We start from the raw sequence: 12,284 nt of genomic DNA on the forward strand, positions 1-12,284 counted from the left end.
CTGCAGCCTCTTGAGCCTGTTTCTAATTACATCCAACTTGGTTACCTCCTCTTCGGAGAGCCAGCCTGCTGGGGCACCCTACGGAAAGCTAATGGTGGAGACAATTCACAGTATGGTGGTGACGTCCAAGGCTTTGGAGTAGGTTTTAAGATCTGGCTCTGCTGTTACTACCATGTTTCCCTGAAAATAAGACCTAGCTGGACCATCAGCTCTAATGCGTCTTTTGGAGCAAAAATTAATATAATACCCCGTCTTATTTTAATATAAGACCGGGTCAATATAATATAATATAATATAATATAATATAATATAATATAATATAATATAATATAATATAATATAATATAATATACCGGGTCTTATATTAAGTTTTGCTCCAAAAGACGCATTAGAGCTGATGGTCCGGCTAGGTCTTATTTTTGGGGAAACACAGTATGTGATCCTGAGAAAGTTTCTTGGGACCACTGTGTCTTAGTTTCCCAATGTTTAAAAAGGAATAGTTTCTAGTCTCCCAAGTGGTGGAAAGTAAACCGGGTGAAGAAGTCTTCTGTGTCTTCTCACCCTCCTATTCCACGTGCTGCCACCCATGTCACCCCATTCTTCCAGGGTCACACTGCTTTTTCCTGCTTCCCTAGCAGCCTCCTTGGGGTAGCATGTTTCTTTCCCTCTTGTGGTTGATTGCCCAGATTTAACTCTAATTGCCCAAACAAAAACAGACAAACCAAAACACCACAAAAATTTTACCTTTGGCTGTATTCTGTTAGATTTCCAGGAAAAGAAGAAGTGACTCTTAGTCTTTCTATACAACTTTTCTGTTTCCAAATGTCTCCTCTGAGAAAAATGATTGCAAATTCATTTGTGTGTCCAAGGTCTGTCCAAATCTGGATATTCTTCTGGTACCCTTCTCATACCCAATAACTCCTCCACCCCCATATTTTTGAATGTTGAGTTGAATTTACAAGGGGATTGCACCGTATTTCTACTAAGAGACAGTATTTTATAATTCAGCTGTTGGCAGAGATGAGTATCTTGAAGATACTCTTTATCTTCTGAACATTTTCAAATAAATGAAAACAAAACCATCTTAAGGGGCCGGCCCAGTGGCTCAGGCGGTTGGAGCTCCGTGCTCCTAACTCCGAAAGCTGCCCGTTTGATTCCCACATGGGCCAGTGGGCTCTCAACCACAAGGTTGCCTGTTCAATTCCTTGAGTCCCGCAAGGGATGGTGGGCAGCGCCCCCTCCCCCCCCCCCCCCCCCCCCCCCCCCCCGCAACCAAGATTGAACACAGCATGTTGAGCTGAGCTGCAGCTGGGCTCCCGGATGGCTCAGTTGCTTGGAGCGTGTCCTCTCAACCACAAGGTTGCTGGTTCGACTCCCGCAAGGGATGGTGGGCTGTGCCCCCTGCAACTAGTAATGGCAACTGGTCCTGGACCTGAGCTGTGCCCTCCACAACTAAGACTGAAACGACAACAACTTGAAGCTTTGGGTAGGGCCCTCAGGGCCGATAGTGTAGTTTTGATCACTATCCTTCAACGTGTCTTCAATGAGTTATAACCTACATAATTGAGAGGTTTTGATTATAATTTTTTCCAGTTCATTGATCTGTGCTGTTCTGTGGAACATAAATGTCTAGGGCACTAATTCTGATCCTGAGATGCGCTGGACTTTGGGAAGCTGAGCAGGAACGTGTGGCAGTGGAACTTAGGGTGACCCACTGTCCCGGTTTGCCCAGGAGTGAAGGGTTCCCCAGGATATGGGAGTTTCAGTGTTAATACTGGAGGGTCCTGGGCAAACCAGGAAGAATTGGTCACCTTAGACACCATCGGTCCTACCCACTCATTGCTGAAAGATACACTGTCTAGAGGGGATTCAATAAATGATCAGTGTGGAAGGAAAAGACATGTTTAAACCTGTGGTGACCTGCTGATCACCAAAAGTCTGCGAACTGTAGTGCATGAAAACTCTACATGACCCTTCCCCAAACCACTGAGGCATGGGGACAAAATAGCCAACATTTGTGATGTAGCTCTTCGTGAGCCTAAAAGAGTGCACGTAAACCATTCTAACTACACAGTGTTCGCCAGTATATATAAGAATGCCTTAGCAACAACCTATGTAATAATGGGAGAACCTAAAAGGAGAATAACTGTATTATTACAATGTTAAGTGTATCTAAAATCCCCTCCCTCCACACCACATGTTACTGGAGAGATCTTTCTGCAGAGGGGGGATTAATAGAAAAATATGGGGGCTCATGAATGAAAGCACTTATTTTAACATCTATAATAAAGGAAGCCAGAAAATGTTAACTGATTTTACGGGAACAGCGTAATCAACCAGCTGTTTGATCTCTCTGACTCTCAGTTTCCGAATTTATAGAAAGTTAGGATCGGAACTAGACGCCCCCTTAGGCTCCTTTCAACACTAAGTGCTGTCATTACTACAGCTTCCCCACAGGATGAAGAGGAGGCTGTTATTATGGGAAAACTGCCCTGAGCAGTGATGTTTAGATGGAGTAAGTGCATGGGAAAGTCCAAAACGTGGCAGGGTAATTGAGCAGAGATAAATCAGAAGGGGTGGAGGTGAAGTGTCAGGCAGTTAGCTGACAGACCGCAGTCCTGAGAGAGCAGGAACCAGGTGGGGAGGTTTGCAGCCTCTCCAGGACACCACCCAGCACCTAGCCAGGACCTTGGGGTCCGGGGTGGGCAGTTTTTCCATGGGCTGCAGGAGGGCATTTGCAGTTCTAGGCAGGAGGTCTTCACTCTGTGGAACCACAAGAAGCTCAAAGAAGGAGTCCTGGCTTAACTGAGGAGAACATTACAGAATTTCAATGAAAGAGGACTTGTTCAGGGATTGGAGCTAAGGAAGGAGTGGTTAAAGAGGAGATAAGTAGGAGAGAGGACTGGTGAGGACGACCTGAGTATCTCCAGCTTGCTTAGTGAGGATGACAGTTTTATCCTCGTATGTCTTCAAGGTTAAGTTCTGATGTTTTAAATCTGGCTAAAGAGGAAGATAATGGAGAATGGGTATCATCCACTCATTCTCTGAAAATATGGCACTAAAGTAGAGACAGGGTAAATCTATTCGGGGACAACCTTCTGCCACTCTCGGTTTTGTTCAAAAGCATCTCAAAAAAGAATGCCACATACCGTGTGGGTCAGAAGATGAGAGAAAGAGAGGCCTGTAAGTGTCTCTGGCATTGAGAAATCCCCTTAAGAAATTGTTAGTTAGGAAATTAATCAGTATTATTACCTGCTGCTTTGGATTTAGCTTTCAAAGTTTACAAGTTGCCCACTCTGAGTCTCAGGGGGGAAAAAAAATCACCAAAAATCTTAGCAGGGTCATCTGCTTCACCAGCAAATGATAGATAAATTCCATGAAAGAAGCAGCTTTATAAAAACCCAGATTGTTTTTTTAAGCAGGGACCTCTCTGCTGTTGGGCTGTTCTTTTCCTTCTTTGGTGCAGTCAGACACCAGTTTGGTAAGCTCACGGATGGTGGGCCTCAGCCTGAAGCACAGTCCGGCTTGAGCTGGTGCTGCCCCCAAAATTGAGAACCCCAAGATGAGCCAGATATTTTGAAAAAACTGGGGGAAAGAGAATAATCCCATTGCTGTTGACCTGAAAAAGAAAGGCCTTTGGGAAATATCCTGGGAAAACCTAACATGGTTAGAAGATACTGACTGAAGCTGACCCCTCAGGACTTGGCAGGGGAATCTGGGCTGTGTATGTGTGTGTGTTTGTGTGTGTGTGTGTGGTGATGGCGGTGGTGGTAGAGGAGGAGGTGGTGATTTGCAGCTGACTACTGCCCAGTGCTGAGGAGCACGTTTAAATGCATTTCCATCTGACTCAATTCAGTAAAGATTTATTCTTATCCCACTGGATGCTCGCTATGCTGCTAAAAATATAAAAGACCCAGAAGAGATTATAGTCTAGTCAGGCTAATGTGATATTTACCATCATAATTATAATGCAGAGAAGATTATAGAATGACATAAAGAAGTTACAACAAAGGTTTACAAGGGTGTACAGTTCAGGAAAAACAAAGGGTCAGGAATAGCTCCATAAATGACCACCATTGAATGCAGGTCTATTGAAGTTATCATTTAAATCAGAGAGATGGAGGGGATTGGCCGAAGTAAAGAGAATGACATGCAGAAAAGTACCAAAAGCAGGAACACAGGCATGCTTTTTCTTCTGGAATGTTGCTTTCAGGGAAAGCAGCAGTGGGGATTGATAGTGAGGTGATATCCGACAGGGATATGTTGATATCCAACATGCTATGTGGAGATGTTTATACTAAATAATTCACTAAACTGTTGAAACTCACTGAAGCTTTTGGGATTGAGAAGTTATTCTTAGAGCTATGCCTTAAAATGAAAAATATGTCAAGAGAGTTAGAACGGTTTGAACAGAGAGAGCTGGGCCAGAAAGACCACTTGACCAACAATCCACTTGAGAAGCACGATGGCTGGAATTAGAGCAGTGGTGATGGGAACAGGGAGGGTGATATGTGCTGGAAACCTGTCTCAGACAGAATGTGCAGAATGTGCTGATTAGATACGAGGGCTGCACGAGGAGAAGCGGGCTGAGAGGATGGCAGTGCCAGTCACGGAGATCCTGGATAAGTGTGCTGGTGAGGAGTAGGGAGGTGGCATGGGGAGTACGTCAGCAAGTGCAAGGGGAGCCTCAGGAGAAGACATCCAAAAGACAGGGAGGAATGTGGGAGAGGGCTTGAGAGCATGATGGAGCGTTGTTATTCATCAGTACAAAAATGGGGCTGAGCTGTGGACGTAAATGAGATCACCAAGGGTGAAAGAGCAGTAAGAGCCAAAAAACAAACGGAGGAAAGACTCAAGGGTGGGGGCGGGGGTAGGGGGGACGGTGTTCACTGAAAACTTAAATTTCCTTAATTCTGATTGTCACTGAGAAGAGTGGCTCTAAAATCAACTTTTACCCAAGACTTTCAATTCAATAGTTGGTAACCAAGAATATGAAAAGAGAATTATCTACTTAAAAACAAGTTTCTCAAAGAGGGATTATATAATAAAAGCAATGGCCTTTAGCACATTTGGCAACATGATAGCCTTTTCATAATGCTGGAAGTTGTAGCTGAAAGTCCTATGACAAAGTCAAAATTCTACGACAAAGTGTTGTTCAAAGGCGTCAGTCTTTGATAATTATGTCTTTGTAGCACGTCGAACCTCTCTGCCTCTCTAAGGAAAAGCAATTTTAAAAAAAGAGAGATTCCATGCATTGCCTTATAGATAAGGGACAGAACACTGAATCAGAAGTAAAGTGATCTGAATTTGTGCACTGACTTGGCCAATTACTAGCCATTTTCGAAATTCAACACATATTTAGAGGTCAGGTTGCAAGGTCAGTGTATAAAAGAAAACAACATACAGTCAAAATTCCTCTGGAGAAAACTCTTGGACATGTGCCATGTTAAAATGACACAGTCTCCAAATTTCCAACACGGCCAATTTCCCTTTAATCTTAGTCCAGATGGTGGCTTCTTCTAATGAGCCCCAGATGAAACAGTTCTGTCACACTAAGCAGCTATGTCATGAGACGCACACTGTATCTTTACATTCACGATCTCTGGGAGCCAAGACCCAGCACGGGAAATGGCGGGATCCACTTCACGCTTACTCCAGACTCCAGACTTGCTGGATGGGGCAGAGGGCAGGGTGGGATGGCCGACACCATTTGAACTCACGTACAGGGTGCGTGTGTGGGTATGTATGTGTACAGTTGAGTTTGTGCAAGTTAAATGAACATAAGCCGAGACTCTGTTGTACTGAGCACTGCTCATGTGCCCGGGGTTGTGCTGGGTATAAGGAAAACAAAAATTAGCAGGTGCAGGTGTTGCCCTTGAAGCTCAGTCTAGAAGCCACGAAGAACACAAGCACAGCATTGCAAGGCTAAGAATTGGACAGTGTGATGCGGGTGGAGCGAGTCCACAGGAGCAAGATTCAGGAAAGACTTTTTAAAGAATGTGACTCTAAGCGGAATCTTAAAAGAAAAGCACATATTAGCCAGATGAGGGAGGAAGAGCACTCCAGAGCCTCGAGGCAGGGAGGGTGGAAGTGGCACGTTTGGAACCCACAAGCCACGCAGTGGAGCTGGAGTGCAGTGTGGGATGGGGTACATAGTGAGAGAAGGTGCTGGAAAGGCCAAGGAACCAGATCACGGGGAGCTCCCTGAGCCTGGTGAAGGGGCACAGAGGCTACGCAGGGGGTGATCGGGATCCATGAAGGTTTCCAAGAAGCAGAGAGATGTGATCACGAAATCAAGGTGCATTTTTACAAAGGTCATCCTGTCACTGTGGAGAGTGGGTTTAAGCAGGCTGAGAATGGAGCCCGGAAAGTAGTCAGAAAGAAATAGGAGAGAGATGAAGAGAGATGGATGGCGGCCCCAGAAGTGGAGGGGAGGCCCAGAGCCTGATCCAGTTTATAGACGATTTACTCTGTACCTGGCACTGTGCCAAACACTTGCACACATTGTCTCGCTGCTTCTGCCAATAACCCTCTAAACAAGGTGCTGCCAGATCATGTCACCCCTATGGCCTTCACACAAGGGTCTTGCCTACCTCATGCCAGGTCCAGCCCTCACCCTCACTCACTCAGCCACAGCCATAGGGCTGCTTTTCTGGCTCCTGAACACAGGGGCTCTGGCTCACCTCAGGGCCTTTGCACGCCCGTGTTCCTCTGCCTGGAACTCTTTCCCAGGTGGATGGCTGGCTGGTTCTCACACAGGAAGTGCAGTTTGTGTGCTGCTTTCACCAAGAAGTGTCTCTTGATCCACCCCCATTTAAAGTAGGTCCCTTCCTGTATCAGCCTGCGTTGTCTTTTTTTCTGCCTGCATTTTCTTCATAGCTACTTACCATAATTTTAAATTATCTTATCTGTCTACTTTTCATTATCTGTCTCCCATTTCTAGAATATATGCTCCATGACAGTAGGGGCCTTATTTGTCTTATTCACTACTATAACCCAGTACCTACTGCCTTGTCTAGTGGTTCATAAATATTTATTAAATAATAACCATAGTAACGACAATAGTAAAAACTAACACTTAAAGTATATGCCGAGCATGGGTCCAACTCATTTAAACCTCACGTATGTGATATAAATATTATTTTCTCCGTTTTGTAGATGGAAAACTGAGGCCCCCAAATTTAGGTAACTTGTCCACGGTCACACAGCTTGTAAATGGCAGAGGAGGGATTCAAATTCAGGCAATCTGGCTCCAGGATCCATGCTTTCAACATCTATGCCACACCACTACTCTAAAGCTGAGCTTTACAAAGGTCAGGTCACGTGGCTGGTGACGGAAGAGTTTGGGTTGCAATCTGGCTCTCTCTGACTCTGGAAGTCAAGCTCCAGGGAAGGGCAAATCAACAGGGATTGGATGGTGAGAAATAGGAAGTGAGAGAAGCCAGCCTAGAGGTCTGAGCTAACAGGATGGTGTTGAATTCAGGGACACATGAGCTGAGTTTTGAGTGTGTAGGATTTGAGGTGTCCGTTAATCACACTCACTACTGTGCTTCGTATTTGTAAAATGTGGAAGTATGTACCAACGATAAAATATTTGTGAAGATTAAACTGAGATAATGCAGACCCACAGGCAAATGTTCAATAAACATTAGTTCCCTCATCTTTCCTGTACCTTCTGCTCACGTGAAAAAGCCAAAAGTTTGGGGGAAATGGGCTAAATGTCAAGATGGCATAAGGAACAAGAGAGAACATTCTTGGGTGGGTCCAATTATAGAATCATTCCATAAACTTAATAAGTCTTAGAATTAGCTAAGTTTCATCTTCTGAACACTTGCGTTGCGATAATTAAATGAAGAACTTGTAAAACTAGGTCAATTTAATCTAAATGTATAAGTCTTAACTCTTCTTCCCCTAGCTATTTCTTTTTATTCTTACTTCTTGCTGGGTACCTGGAATATTTGTCTTTGGACAAGTCATGTATTTTAATCTTAAATTTTCTCATCAGCAAAATTGGAACAATAGTCCTCCTCTTACAGGGTTCTCATAAGGATTAAAGGAGCTAATGTATAAGAAATCCTTTTGCAAACTAAATACTATCCAAAAATAACAAAGGAACATTATTAAAAATGTTTTTATGAGGGAAAAGCGGTATGCTTGTTGAGATCATGCCACTTTCCACAAAGATAATTCAATTAGTATTCTCCAAGTTAAACTAGCTCAAGTGCTTAAAGCTATACATCGCATTAAATCTTGCCCCTCTGATATCATGTGGTCAAAGCCACTCTGCCTGCAGGACAAGGAGTCATCTTGCAGTGAGCCTTTGCTTTCATCCGCCCAGCGTCACTCCACCGCTGCGGTCCCCTAACCCCTAGCTCTAGTGTGGGAAAGCAGCCCGAGAAAGGCTAGTCAACATTCTTCATCCCCCTGATTTGTTTAGGGATAGGGATGTGAGCCAAGCAGAACTAATCTGAGGACCCCCCCGAGCTGTTGCTGGAACTATTAGGCAAAAGACTTTCTTACCCCCCGGGAGTGCCAGCTGTCAGAACCAAACTCCTGGAGCTACTTCTGGCCTTCTCTGACACCATATGGGGAGCACCTGCCTCAGTGAGGCCAACACAGAGGCAGAGAGATAGAGTGACCAAGTCGTCCCAGTTTGCCTGGGATGTTCCTGGTTTTAGCACTGAGAGGCCCATTCCTAGGACCTACCCTCAGACCTGGGCAAACAGGGATTGTCGGTCTCCCCACAGAGAGACAACCTGGCAAAAAAAAGTCCTGAATATATTGTTCCAACCTTTGATCCAGCTTCATTTGGAGCCCCTCCTTGAAAAGCTTAATTCCGTGACTAAGTTCTAGTCTGTTTAAGCAACTTTGAGTTGCAGTTCTGTCACTTACAACTTACAGAGTCGTAACACACTCCCAAAGAATGTACATATATAAATAAAACTCCAAGTTAAAAAAGCAAAATAAAATAAAGTAGGAAACATGCTATTTTTAGAATTCAAAAAGGAGGAAATGTGATCATGTGGTCACTTCTGAGGTTGAGATAATTTGTTTGACAAATGAGCTCTGAAAAAAATGTATACAAAAATGGAAAAAGGAAGAGAAGCAAATGAAAACATTCTTATGGAAGAAAAATATCATGGCATGAGAAAGGTCAGAGTACTGCGTGAGCGAAAATTCAAAAGAACAAACTTGTGCAGTGAGAGGGGAAAAAAAGCAGCAGAAGCCAAAGCATGTAGCAGCTTGGCCTTTTCATTAGAGATGGACCTGACCTGAAGTGGGACAACAGAACTATTTAGCCATAGGAACAGACTGCAAAAAAACTAGACCACCAGCAGCTTCTGCAGATGCTAAATAATTTGACAAGATTTAAAGCAAAAATCCAAATGGCCTCTGGCACTCCTCCCTGGGGCAGGTAGGCAAAAGAAAATGCTAGAGGAATAACCAGAAAAGCTAGAGAAAATAGGCTTTTCTTAAGGAGCCACAGTAGCAATGATTACAAAGATCTGAGAAGGTAAAAAATATAAGCGGGCACCAGAATTTGGGGTGAGGCACTGCTAGCAGAGCCTGGTGCTCTGTAGTATGAGTCAAAGAAATGTGTGCTCCTAGACAGTGTTCTTTGAGAATATGGCCGGAGGGGGAGGTGTAGACAATCTGTCTGTACAAAAGCCACAGAGGATGGAATGACAGCCACTCTGTCTGGCCTCCCCTGAAAAAGGATATGAAACTGGGGTCCCCAAGGGACTCCTTCTGGCCCCTCCATTTCTTTTTTGAATGCAGTATGGAAAAAGCCTGAGGGTAGAAAACCAAGAGAGAAGTCATTTCCTTAATAGAAAGACATTAAAAAAAAAATTTGTGAAGACACGTGATTTAGTGCTAGCTCTATAAATATACTTTTCTATGGAGTCCCACCAATTTTAAGCTATTTTCACTTTGTTTTCTGGTATCTCATCATAGGGTTCTAATCATTGCCTTGGTCATATTACTCTTGTGGATGTTGGGGGAACCTGATATGCCTATGCAGGGTCTTTCTAACAAAAACACTTTAGGATATTTAGGAGAAAGGGAGAAGGAAAGTTTGAAGAAGGAAGGTATGGCACTCACTAGCCTTGCCTATTTGCAAAAAAAAAAAAAAAAAATGTTTATGCTATATTTACTGAAGAACCTTTCCCCTTAAAACATGGTATTGAAAATAGAAGAGCTGATCTAGTTAAAGTGTGTCTGGTAATAAAGAAGCAGATTCACACACCAAATCTTAAATCACAGAGAATGCTCAAGTGTAGAACCACTGGACTCCCTAGATTTTACATTGCCTTTGAAGATGAGGTAGTCAACATTGGGGCTAGCGTGTTTGATGATTTCTTTTCTTTAACTCACTTGTAATACAGGAAGGCCCCACCTGTAAGCAGGATATCCTGATGCTGCTGTCTCCCTGAACCAGGATGGCATCCAGAGTCTAAGAAAGTTAGGAGGCAAAGCCCCAGGAAATGTCACGTTATCCTGAAAAGTTTGCCTTCCAGAATCAGACCTGACAGCCCACTGACATGGCCAGGCCGTGCTCACGTGCCTCCCAGGAGAGATGCTCTCTTGGCAGAGCGCTCACCTCCAGTTTCTTACAAGGGAAATGGAATGCATTCGCCAGAACTAATTGGCAACTCGGAGTCCAGACTCACCAGCATTTCCACCATTCTATAAATTCCAGGTAGTCGTGTGCTGGGTATTTATGTGCTTCTGGGAATTATGTCTTCTGCAAAGAAAAGCATGTGTAGGAATGAAAAGGGTCTTCCTACCTGTGCCCTCATTTTGTGGCTAGAAGATTTGCGGTTCCAAGAGATTACGTGATTTACATGGGGTCATATGACAGGGCAGAAGCCAGTGTGCCACACTGCAAACCTCTAACAAAAATGGTTTTCTCTCTTGCACCAATCTAAGTACCATTCTCATTCTCCCACCTTGTCTATTTGACTAAGTCTGGAAAGGAGAAGGGGGGTAAGGAGAAAAAGAGGGCGGCTGAAGGTTTGTTTTTTCCTTGATTTTCTTACACTGATTTGACATTGATGAGACTGACAGTCCTTTTTTCAAAGTAACCACAGACACTTAACACTAACCAAAACCCAGGTTTTTCTTTTTTAAAAAAACTAACAATCCAGGCTTTTGATAAGTTATGAAAATATCTTTGTCTCAATACAGTATCTAAGGAACCATATGGCTAGACCCAAACATTTACAAATCTTAAGGGAATAGTGAAAAGAGGGAAGAAATAAATATTTAACTATGAAAATGAGCCTCTAAGTACCTAAGACTCACAAATGAGATGCCAATGATGGAAGTAACAGACAAAAAGTGAAAAAATGGTGGTCGTGGGGAGAGGAAAGTCAGGAAAGAGAGAGGACAGGACAGGAGCCAGTCCTGTTCCCCAGGCCAGTAACCCTGGGATTCAGAGCCCAAACACAATATTTTCCAGAGAAAGCTGGTGTGTTTATCGCCCAGCAGGCCCTGCCCTGCAGCCTGAGAGCACCTACCAGTGTTTCCAACTTGGCAGTCCCCCAACCACCAGAACAATGATTGCTTTTCTCTTGTTATAATAATGCTGTCGAGTTCATCAGAGAGCCATTTTGTATTTTTCATTGAGTCCAAAGCCTGTATTTCCTTCAGAAGAAATCCTATCGTGTTTTATATAGTTTTAAAATAATAGAGCTGCTCCATTAGTAAACGTAGAAACGTTTTGATGAAAAAGAACGGAGTATCTCCTAGAATCTCATTATTTATCTGAAGTAAAAAAATACGTGTGTGTGTATATATATACATATATATATACACACACACACACACACACACACACACATATATATATATATATATATATATATAAAACTTTACACCTATGATATGGTATATGCATGAGTCCAAATATTTCTTAGCTCACTGAGTCAGGGAGACCGTTGTGGTGCCATTGTGATGAATGAAATGCTTTGCCATTCATTCATTCATCCATTCATTCACGCACCTAATATATATTTATTGAGCATTTACTATGTGTTCTGAGCATTGAAGGTACATCAGTTAACAACACAGAAAATGACCCAACTTCATGGTGCTAATGCAGAGATGGCCAAGAACAAACCCATGCAAATAAGTTAATATGATAATTCCAGGTGAATGTAAACTCTTTGAAAGGAAAACTGGGTGGGGTGGTCAGCTGAGATGACATCTGGCTGATAAGAAGGAGCCTGTGAAGGTAGGCAGGAGAATGAACAATGCAAAGGCCCTGGGGTAAGAGCAAG

At 43.4% G+C, this 12,284-nt stretch overlaps 1 protein-coding gene across 4 annotated transcripts in view; it reads right to left on the bottom strand.

Moving 5' to 3' along the window:
* The window catches only part of GCNT2 (glucosaminyl (N-acetyl) transferase 2 (I blood group)), a 93,037-nt gene that overhangs the window by 41,965 nt on the left and 38,788 nt on the right, over positions 1 to 12,284 (bottom strand). The window lies entirely within an intron of this gene.

The sequence above is a fragment of the Rhinolophus ferrumequinum genome, chromosome 9, assembly GCF_004115265.2.
Source record: "Rhinolophus ferrumequinum isolate MPI-CBG mRhiFer1 chromosome 9, mRhiFer1_v1.p, whole genome shotgun sequence".
Classification (NCBI taxonomy): Eukaryota; Metazoa; Chordata; class Mammalia; order Chiroptera; family Rhinolophidae; genus Rhinolophus; species Rhinolophus ferrumequinum.